The sequence below is a fragment of the Pseudorca crassidens genome, chromosome 5 (genome assembly GCF_039906515.1).
Source record: "Pseudorca crassidens isolate mPseCra1 chromosome 5, mPseCra1.hap1, whole genome shotgun sequence".
In the NCBI taxonomy this organism is placed as follows: Eukaryota; Metazoa; Chordata; class Mammalia; order Artiodactyla; family Delphinidae; genus Pseudorca; species Pseudorca crassidens.
This window is the reverse complement of record NC_090300.1, coordinates 103607106-103618923: the sequence shown is the minus strand read 5'-3', so window position 1 is coordinate 103618923 and position 11818 is coordinate 103607106. Positions and strand designations below refer to the sequence as shown.

At 36.3% G+C, this 11818-nt stretch overlaps 1 pseudogene; it reads left to right on the top strand.

Annotated features, from left to right (window-relative positions):
- Positions 1 to 6648: 6648 nt before the first annotated feature.
- LOC137224306 (olfactory receptor 5H2-like) lies at positions 6649 to 7720 on the top strand (annotated as a pseudogene).
- Positions 7721 to 11818: the final 4098 nt, after the last annotated feature.

Below are 11818 nucleotides of genomic sequence, written 5' to 3'. Positions count from 1 at the left end.
ATAGCCAGGTTTCCCCTGCCCACCTGGGGCCCCAGGAACCTGCTGAGATCCTGGGCCTGATCCTCTGCCCACCGAGGCCCCCTCCAGCCGCGCAGGTCCTGAAGGAGTGGGGGGAGGGAAGAGGCAGCAAGAGTAAAGGATGGACCTACAGGCCGGCACCTCTGAGGGGCGGCTGGGGGAGGGGAGGAGTTTCTACACCCAGCAGGATCCATCCATGGTTAGGGGTCCAGAGGGGATGGGGGAGACCCTGTGGGAGACCCTGAGAGGGTAACAGAGGAATGGAAAGGAACGTGGCCAGCACTTTCCCTGTCCACTTAGGCACTGGGGAGCCTGTTGGGCTCTCAGGCCTAATCCTCTGCCCTCGGAGCTTCCCTCTTACCGCAGAGAGCCCAAGCCCTGTCCCTACACCCCCACCCAGGGCCCTACCTCTATACTCAGAGACCCCCTCCAATGTGCTGGGCCTAAACCCCACCCACACACCCTCACCCAGGGCCCTACCTCCAAACTCCAGAACCCCACACTCCACTCATGCTGCCTTTCCCCTTCCACGCAGGTCCTAAGCAGAGGCCCTGCACCTCGCTTTAACATCGCCCTGCCTAGGCCCCGCCCCAAAGGCTTTTTCTGGCTGTGTGCGTCCTGAGCCTAAGTCCTGCCTAGGCCCCACCCCTGCCTAAGTTCCACCCCCGCCTAAACTCCACGCCCCCTATAGCCAAGGACTTTTTTTTTTTTCTTCTTCTTTTAGGTTGGGGTTCTGTTTTACCTTGTTGTTGTTGACACATTTATATTTTTATTTTTTCTAATAAATCTTTTATTTTTCAAAATTTATTTTATTCTTTATACTTTGTTATTGTTCTGCTCCTTTTGGCTTGTTCCCCCCTTCTTTTTTTTTTTTCTTTTTTCTGTTGTGGTTTTGTTTTACCTTGTTGCAGTTGTTTTAATTATATTTTTATTTTTCATAATATATTTTTTACCTTTCTAATTTTATTTTTTATTCTTTGTTATTGTACTGCTCCTTTTTTTCTTTTTTTTTTTTTTTCCACTGAGCCACGAGGCTTGTGGGATCTTGGTTCCCAGGCTGGAGGTTGGGCCTCCAAACAAACAAAAAGCAAAAGCCCAAACAAAATTTGTCCTCAAAAATTATATTAAGATTTAAAGGGTTTTCTCTTCTAAATGTTAGAAAAACTAAAGTATAAAAGCAAGCTTTTAATCTACTCTGATATACTTCAGAAAATTTTACACAATTTTCTTAGAATCAGAAAAATTGTAGATGAGTCCCTTCAGATTAGGAATACCACTAACCTGGACTGATTCCAATTATGAGTACTGATATATGCATAGCATTAACAAAAACCTGGAGATGCTGATCAAGCATATTGAGATATAAAATGTTAAAAATTCTACATTTATAAACAAAAACACTTATTGATCCTTACAATTATGAAAGAAAAAAATAATTTACTGAGAACCTACTATCTGCTAGGCACTAAGCTAGAACTCATATATATTACCTACTAAAGAGTTAGACATGATTTTTCACGATTTTCCTCAGTAAAAAATTTCATACTTTGAAATATCAAGGAAAGGATTTATTACCAAAAGACCAAATCTAGAAATAATAAGCAGATTAACTGATGTATGTGATTCTCTGATTATTTGCCTTTTGGCCTCAATCCATTTTCCAACTTCCTCTCCTGTGTTTTGTTTTATAATTAGGGACCACTGTAAACTCTATTTCCCAGACTCCCTCCCTTTCAAATGTCTTCTGGCTAGATTTGGACAATGATGAGCACTGTAACTAAAGAGTGGGGGGAAACCCACAATATTTCTGCCCTGTTCCACTGCTGTAGGGAGTGTCTCCAGCACAAGCTGCATCTTATCACTGAGTCCACCTCCTGCAGGGAAACTGCTCATGCGGGTCAAATCATGGGTTCTGTTAACTAACCACTCATCCTCATGGGAGCTTCCTACCATTAGTAATCTCTGGGCTGCCTTACTATTCCCTGTTTGACTTTTTGATTTTACAACACTTTCAAACCATTTGCTAAATTAAATTTCCTCTTCTTAACTAGTGGGTAAGGTCTTTGTTTTCATGAATTGTTCCTCTTACAATGACTACATAAAATTTAAAAACTTTTATATAATAATAAAATAGAAGAGTTAACAGCCACATAAAAATACAAGAAAAGATATTTAAGACATTTATGAGGGAAAGAAAAAGTTTAATACCTTTAATATATAAGGAACTCTTACAATTCATTAAAACATGCAAACATCTGAATGGAAGGAAGGGCCACTGAACATTCAACTGAAGAATTAAAAATATCCAATAAGTTTAAGAAATATATTTAACTTATTTCAATTTAAATAAATGAAATTTAAAATTTTTGTTTTATTTATTTTACTTCTATGGGGTGAGGGGAAAGAAGAGCTACCAGTTTGGAAAACATTTAAAAGGATAATGATAGCCAATTTGTGGGAATATAATGGAGCAGTTGTACTGCTAAGATTGATAGTCTTTATGAGGACAGTAAACAAAATAGATTAGATTGGGGGTGGCCACAACTGGGGAAGAATCTTGATCATGGGACTTAGAGGTCATCCGGGCCCAGGGTAGAGCCTGGGTGGGACAGTGGTGGCCATTGATGGCACTTACTAAAGTGGCACCTCAGAAGCCACCCAGATCTCTTAGCAGAGCCATGGACACCTACACAGGCAGCACACTGAACCTCTGTGCATGTGACCCACTCATTTTAACACTCTCCTCTGCTGGGGCAAAGGTTCTAGCACAGGGAGAGGGAAAAAGACACACTTAAAGGGAACAGGGCCCCCTCAAAGCCCAATCCTCATGGCTTCTAAAAAAATAAATAATAAAACATAAATAAACAATTTACCAGATAAAAAATTCAAACATTGGTAGGAAAAATGTGAACTGAATTGAGGAAAATAATTGATCTAAACACTGAACAATTTGACAAGGGACTAGAATGCAAAAACGACCCAGTCAAAAATGAATAATTTAATAGCTGAAATAAAAAACACACTAGAAGAAATGAATAGCAGACCAACTGATACAGAAGAATGCATAAGTGATTTGGAAGACAGAATAATGAAAATCAACCAAACAGAACAATAGGAAGAAAAACAAGTTTAAAAAATAAAAGCACTCTGGAATACCATGAAGTGTTTCTACATTCACATTATAGGGGTTCCAGAAGGAGAAAATGGTGGAAAAAATGTATTTGAGGAAACTGTAGTTGAAAATTTCCCAAACCTGAAGAAGGAATAGATATCCAGGTACATGAAGCACAGTGGGTCCCAAAGAAGATGAACCCAAATAGACCCATACCAAGACATGTCCTAACAAAAGTTAAAGAGAGAACTCTAAGGCAGCAACAAAAAGGAGAGCCATATTCAAATGAATCCCCATAAGACTATCAGCTGATTTCTTTGCAGAAACTTTGCAGGCCAGAAGAGAGTAGCATAATGTATTCAAAGTCCTGAAAGGGAAAAACTTGAAACCTAGGATACTCTACCCCTCAAGATTATGATTTAGAATAGAATGAGAGATAAAGAAATTCTCAAACAAGCAAAAACTAAAGAAATTCATCAATACTCAAATGGTGAAGGGTCTTCTCCGAATGGAAAAGAAATAAGAATCTGTAAGAAAGGGAAAAAATCTCACTAGGAAAGGCAAATATATAGTAAGGAGGGAGGACCAATCAATTAAATAAGCCAGTGTGCAGATTAAAAGACAAAAAATTGTAAAAGCAACTTTAACTACAGTAAATAGTCAAGGGATAAGCATGAAGATATAAAATATGACATCAAATACACAAAATGTTAGGTAGAGGAGTAAAAATGTAGCTCTTTTAGACTGTGTTTGAGTGTAAACAACTACCAGTTTAAAGCAAGTAGACATACAGGTCAACATTTAGGAATCCCATGGTAGCCACAAATCAAAAATGTACAATAGATTCACACACACACACACACACACACACACACACAGAATGCAAGCATAATCTTAAAGAAAATAATAAAACCACAAAGGAAGAAAAAAGAAGAAAGAATGAACAGAGAAGAACTACAAAAACAACCAGAAAACAAGTAATAAAATGTCAGTAATTACTGTAAATGACAATAGACCAAATGCTCCAATCAAAAGACAAAGAATGGCTCATTGGACCCTTCAATAGGCTGCTTTCAAGAGACTGCTTTCAGGGATAAAGACAAACAGACTGAAAAGGAAGAGTTGGAAAAAGATATTTCATATAAACAGAAATGACCAGTAAGTGGGGGTTAGCAATATTCACATCAGACAAAATAGACTTTAAAACAAAGGCTATAATGAAAGACAGAGAAGGGCATTATATTATGATCCAAGTATTAATACAAGAAGATATTATACTCATTAACATATATGCACCCAATACAAGAGCACCTAAATATATCAAACAAATACTAGCAGACATAAAGGGAGAAATTGAAAATAATACAATAATAGTAGGGTACTTTAACAGCCCACTTACATCAATGGACAGATCATCCAGACAGAAAAGCAATAAGGCAACAGTGGTCTTAAATGACATGTAAGCCAAGTAGAACTTAATAGATATATACAGGACACTACAGCTAAAAACAGCAGAATATACTTTCTTTTCAAGTGCATATGGAATGTTCCCCAGGACAGACTACAGGCTAGGCCACAAAACAAGTCTCAACAAAATTAAGAGAATAGAAATTATATAAAGCATTTTTTCCAACCACAACATTATGAAACTAGAAGTCAATTACAAGAAGAAAAATGAGAAAAGAACAAACAAGTGGGGATGACAGAACATGCTACTAAAAAACCAATGGGTCAATGATGAAATCAAAGCAGAAATCAGAAAGTACCTTGAGACAAATGAAAATGGAAGCACAACACTCCAAAATCTATATGATTCAGCGAAAGCATTTCTAAGAGGAGGCTTTATAGCCATTCAGGCCATTCTCAATAAAAAACAAACAAACAAAAAGCAAATAAACAACCTAACCTACCAACTAAAAGATTTAGAAAAAGAAGAACAAAGCCCAAAGTTAGCAGAAGGAAGGAAATAATAAAGGTCAGAGAGGAAATAAACAAAACAGAGATCAAAATGACAATAGAAAAGATCAAAGAAATCTAGAACTGGTTCTTTGATATGATAAAAAATTGATAAACCATTAACCAGGCTAACCAATAAGAAAAGAAAGGACCCAAATAAATAAAATAAGAAATGAAAGCGGAGAAATAACAGCTGATAACACAGAGATCCAAAAAATCTTAAGAGAATACTACAAATGGTCATGTGCCAACACATTGGACAACCTAGAAAAAATGGGCAAATTTCTTGAAATATACACCCTGCCAAAACTGAATCAAGAAGAAACAAGCAATTTGAACAGACTGGTCACCAGTAGTGAAATAGAATCTGTAATTTTTAAAAGTCCCTTCAAACAAAATACAGGACCAATGGTCCTGCATCTTCTTGATTCAGTTTTGGCAGGGTGTATATTTCAAGAAATTTGCCCCCCTGCCAAAACTGAATCAAGTAGAAACAGGCAATTTAAAGATGTAGACATAGAGAATGGACTTGAGGACACGGAGTGGGAGGGGGAAGCTGGGGTGAAGGGAGGGTAGCATTGATATATATACACTACCGAATGTAAAATAGCTAGTGGGAAGCAGCAGCACAGCACAGGGAGATCAGCTTAGTGCTTTGTGACCACCTAGAGGGGTGGGATAGGGAGGATGGGAGGGAAGCTCAAGAGGGAGGGGATATGGGGACATATGTATGCATATGGCTTATTCACTATGGCGTACAACAGAAACTAACAGTATTGTGAAGCAATTATACTCCAATAAAGATCTATTAAAAAAAAAAAAGTACAGGACCAGACAGCTTCACTGGGGAATTGTACTAAACATATAAAGAAGAGGTAATACCTAAACTTCTCAACCCATTTCAAAAACTGAAGTGGAGGGAACACTCCCAAATTCATCCTATGAGGCCACCACTATCCTGATACCAAAACCAGACAAAGACACTAAAGAAAGAAAATAATAAGCCAATATCTTTGATGAAGATAGATGCAAAAATCCTCAACAAAATATTAGCAAACCATATCCAACAAATATAAAAAGGATCATATACCATGATCAAGTTGGGTTTATTCCAGGGATGAAAAGATGGTTCAGTATTCACAAATAATGTGATACACCATATTAATAAAAGGAATGATAAAAATCATATGATCATCTCAATAGATGCAGAAAAAGCACTTGCCAAGATTCAACATCTATTCATGATAAAAACTCTCCTCAAAGTGGGTATAAAGGGAACATATCTCAACATAATAAAGTCCATAAATTTAGCACATATTTAGAATGTCTTTCATTTTTCTAAGTCTGTCCATTGATTCACATTTTTTGAATTTAAATGATTGCATTTATTTCCATCCCCCCCGCAAAGAAAAGATCCCATCTATTAAGGAGGTATAATAAACAAAATTAAGAGGAAATTCTGAAGTGCATGTTTCATTTCAACTCTCTTCCTGCATAGTTTCACTTTATAATTTCTTACTGACTATTCCTTTCATTTACTCCATGTATTTCAGACACTGCCCAGTGAGGATATGGAAAAAGAAAATGCAATGTTACTGATAGAGTTTATTTTCATAGGACTTACATATCAACAAAAATGGCAAATCCCCTTGTTACTGGTATTCTTGGTGATATATCTCATCACTGTCATGGGGCACCTTGGTCTGATTGCTCTTTTATGTAATGACCTTCATCTTCACATCCCCATATACTTATTCCTTGGGAATTTGGCTTTTGTGGATGCCTGGATATCATCCACAGTGACCTCCTCCTGGCCCCAGCCAGATGTTGGTGAATTTCTTTGCCAAGAGCAAAATGATATCTCTCACTGAATGGAAGATACAATTTTTTCCCTTTGTAATCAGTGTAACCACAAAATGGGTTTTGTTGGTAACAATGGCATATGATCGCTGTGTGACCATATGCAAACCGTTACATTATCTAGTAATTCTAACCAATAGACTAAGCATCCAGCTGTTGGTTTTGTCATTTTTAGGTGGCCTTGTTCATGCCATACTTCATAATGTTTTTAAATTCAGATTAACGTTCTATAATTCTATCATAATACAGGACATATACTGTGACATTGTACCATTGTTTAAAATTTCCTGTACTGACCCTTCCATTAATTTTCTGATTGTATTTATTTTCTCTGGGTCAATACAGTTGTGCATAATTCTGACTGTTCTTGTCCCTTATAAAGTTGCTCTCTTTACAATATTAAAAAAGAAGTCTGTACAAGGCATAAGGAAAGCCTTCTACACAAGTGGAGCCCATCTCTTAACTATCTCTTTATACTATGACCCTCTATTCTCCATGTATGTGCTCCCTGGATCTGCAGAAGCAGATGCCCAAGATACAGTGGACTCTCTATTTTGAACTGTCATAATTCCTTTGTTAAATCCAGTGATCTATAGTCTGGGAAATAAGAAAATCATAGGTTCTCTGGCAAAAATGCTAAAGAAAATGCTTAGATCTCATACTAATATCTGTTCTCCATTCATTAAAAGTCACATAAGTGTGCAGATTAGACATGTGTTGATTAGTGTTCAAAGTTTTTGCACTTACAATTGCCCTAGAGATTTTACAACTTAAGGTAGGAGTACTAATAAATATATTAAAATATGTGCATATATTAGTCAAAAGTATAAAAACCATAGAAAAATTTAATCAAGTGTTCAAGTCAAATTAATTAAAGAGGAAAACAAATTAATATATTTTACACATATGTTCTCAATGTGGCTCCATAAATGCATGATGCACTATAACAGCACAATTGCTCTGAAAAAAAACTGAATATGATTTTTTGATAGTAAAACAGCTGTGCAGCCTGGAAGCTCATATCATGTTTACCTCCACAGTGGAGGCAGGTTTGTGTTTAAGGAAACAGAGGCCAATTACAGGAATTTTGCTAGCCACCAAAAGGACTTTCATTACATTCTATTTGGGACATGGTGAAATTTATTTCTTGTGGGGACTTAATTCTCATATTACACAGAGAAATCAGCAGAAATGAGAAGGCAATAAGAAAAAATGAGAAAGGAATTAAATAAGTGAAAGAACAAATTGTAAGAGGATGCTTTTAGCTAAGTGTGTGTCTATAAATAATGAGAAGAGGGAAGCTGCCTCTCACTGTCTATGATGCCTTGAAAGGCACTGTCCGGTTTTCTTGTATGTTGTATGGTAATCTGAAAAGCTTTACTAATTCAGAAAGCTAAGAGATGAGATTTCAGATTTAATTGGGATGGGCATAGAGAAGAAAAGAGAAATGATAGAATAGGAAGGAAATGGATTAATCCTTCCTACAATTTAAAAATAAAGAAACTGATAAGAAAAAAAAGAAGTAACATGTAAAGGTTATTAGAATATATTGTTGAGTAAAAGAGGCTTCATATGCGTATTACCAAAGTTCAAATAGTTTTAAGATGATATGATATTGGTGAGTCCAGTGAGTAGCTAGAAAAGACATAAAAATGAACAAGAGTTGTTCCCCCAAAGCCCCCCAAATCATGGGGGCATGATTTGTGCCCGCCAAAGTCCTTAAATGTTAGCTTTTGTCTCACTCCATACTCTATGAATAATAAGTGATTCATCTTCAGGTCCATCCCTGACCTTCCAATCTCACCACTGATTCCATACACATTCCTACCGACACGACTGAGGCCCTCACCCTAAAATTACTCATATTTGTCATTTGCAATAGTCTTGTTACTTCCTTTATACTATGTTGATATTCTCTTACTTCCCAAACATTAGTGTCAGATTATTCTTCATAAACAAAACTCTGATTAAATAATATTCCTCTTCAATTAATTTTAGTGGATTGCCATTGCTACCAGATTGTGTGTATATATGGTACATGTATGCAGAACTTCATATATGAATAGACATGTTTAATTTTCAGATCTATGTATAGATAACATGATATATAAACACACCTACATCTAAATATATTACCTTGCATTTGCTTATGCTGGCATTATTTGAGGACTTTCCCCCCAGATTTGATTTAATTCTGAAATCTCTGCCTCCACAATTTTCCTAATGGACCATATGTTATACCCAAAATGAATTACGGACAGCCTCTGCACAAACTTTCCTCTCAGGTACATGGTTTTGTTCATACAGGTCTGTCCACTGAGAATGCTCTCTACAGGTACATCTGTCTTTGTTTACAATTGAAATGGTCCTTTCTTCAAAGTCTACCTTAAATGCTACAGTTTCCATGATGCATTTCCAGATTACCTCAGAGAGAATAGGAATGCTTCCTCGTTAGAAACACTCAGTAGTTTATTTGTTCTTTTAGACCACAAATGACCTTGTGTAATACTTATTTTTGGCCTACAGACTTACAAGTCTGATTATTCTTCCATCTTTTGTGGTACTTAGCACAGCTGTTTACACACATGAGGTCCTAAATAAGTATTTATGAAATATACAAACAATTGAAATAAATATGACTTCAAAAATACTTCAGATGAAGTAAGAGTGCATCCCTTATTTTCAATCTTGTAATGAGTTCAGGGAGATCACTTTGCCTGGGATGGCTACTGCATGTCAGTTCACCACCCTGTTTCTTTTAAGATAATCACAAGTATCATACACATAAAGTGAATTAATCTTATTCTTTTTATCATGAGGATTAGCTCCTGGGATATATCAGGAGAAGCCCTTTAGTTAGATCTTTGGATTAAAGTATTTCTAACAATGTCATTATTACATATTTCAGGAGGTGGGTACAAGATTAGACCAGGTCAACTTCCAGGAGAGATACATTGATTTCACTAGAAAAAAATTAGTTGTCAGGCTGGATCAAATTTTGGACCACCATTCTCAAAGAAGTTTCATATACAAGTTATTCCTTGTGCTATAAAAATATGATGATACCTTGTTTGAGAAGGTACCTTCTAAGTCAGCTTCATTTGGGGGTTACAGTTAACAACTGCATCATGATATTTCCATTTATTTTTCAATATAAAGAATGTGGTTCACTAAATATTCAGTGTTTGTATTAGTCAGTATTGTCCAGGATAGTACCAATAGGAAATCTATATCTATATCTATCTCCACAATACATATACACACATACATACACATACATATAGACAGATATAGAGATCAACCTATATCACTCTCTATATAAATCTACATCTTCATGTACTTCCATATCCATATCTACACCTATATCTAAAGACTTGTACTATTAGATGTGACTCACCTTATTATGGAGGCTTAGGAGACCCATGATTTGCTATCTGCAAGGTAGAGATCCAGGAAAGCTGACGGTAGTTTTAGGCTTGAAATTGGAGAGCCAATGGTATATATTCCACTACATGTATGAAACCCTGAGAAACAAGAGCATGGAGGGCAAAATAAGATTCATGTTCCTGATCAATCAGCCTTCCTCTGCCTTTCTGTTCCATTCAAGCCCATAATGGATGAGATGACACCCACCCACAAAGGGTGCTGCAATCAACTTTACTTAGTCCACTAGTTCAGTACTAATCTGTTCTAGAAACACCCTCACAGACACACAAAAAAATAATGTTAACTGGATATCTGGGCATCCCTAGGCCATGTCAACTTGACACAAAAAATTAACCATCACAAGTCCACCTGTTGTCAACTTGGCTACCACACATAATTTCTTAAACTACATTTAAACTTCAAACAGAGACAATAGGTTACCTGGGCCAACATGGCAGAGTACAAAAACCCTGAGCTCACCTCTTCTTACAGACACATCAAAATTACATCTATTTACAGAACATGATAAGAAAGACCAGAATCTACCAGAAAATATCTACAACTAAAGATATAAAGAAGGAACCACATAGAGATAGGTAACAGGGGCAGAGTTGTGGTATAATCAAGACCTATACCCCTATATAGATTGCTATATATAAACCTCATGGTAACCACAAACCAAGAATCATAATAGATACAACACACAAAAATAGAAAGGAATCCAAACATAACACTAAAAACAGTATTCAAATCATAAGGGAAGAAAACAAAAGAAGAAAGGAAGAAAAATGAAGTACAAAAACAACCCTGAAACAATTAACAAAATAGCAGTAAGTAGATACTATCAAGAATTACTTTAAATGTAAAAGGACCAAATGCTCTAATCCAAAGATGTAGAATGGCTGAAGGGATACAAAAACAACACCCATATTTATCCTGCCTACAAGACACTCCCATCAGATCTAAAGACACACAGTGACTGAAAAAGTATAAAAAAGTTATTCCATGCAAATGGAAATCAAAATAAAGTTAGGGTAGCAATACTTATATCAGACAAAATAGACTTTAAAACAAGGACTGTAATAGGAGACAAAGAAGTACATAACATAATGATCAAGGGATCAATCCAAGAAGATACAACAATTGTAAATATGTATGCACCCAACATAGGAGCACCTCAATACATAAAGCAAATATTGGTGAACATAAAGGGAGATATTGATAATAACACAATAATAGTAGGGGACATTGACACTCCACTTACATCAATGGATGGATCATCCAGACAGAAAATCAGTAAGGAAACACTGGCCTTAAAGGACACATTAGACAGAATGAACTTAATAGATATGTATATAGAACATTCCATCCCATAACAGAAGAAAACACATTGTTTCAAGTACACTTAGAACATTCTCCAGGATACATCACACATGGTAGGGCACA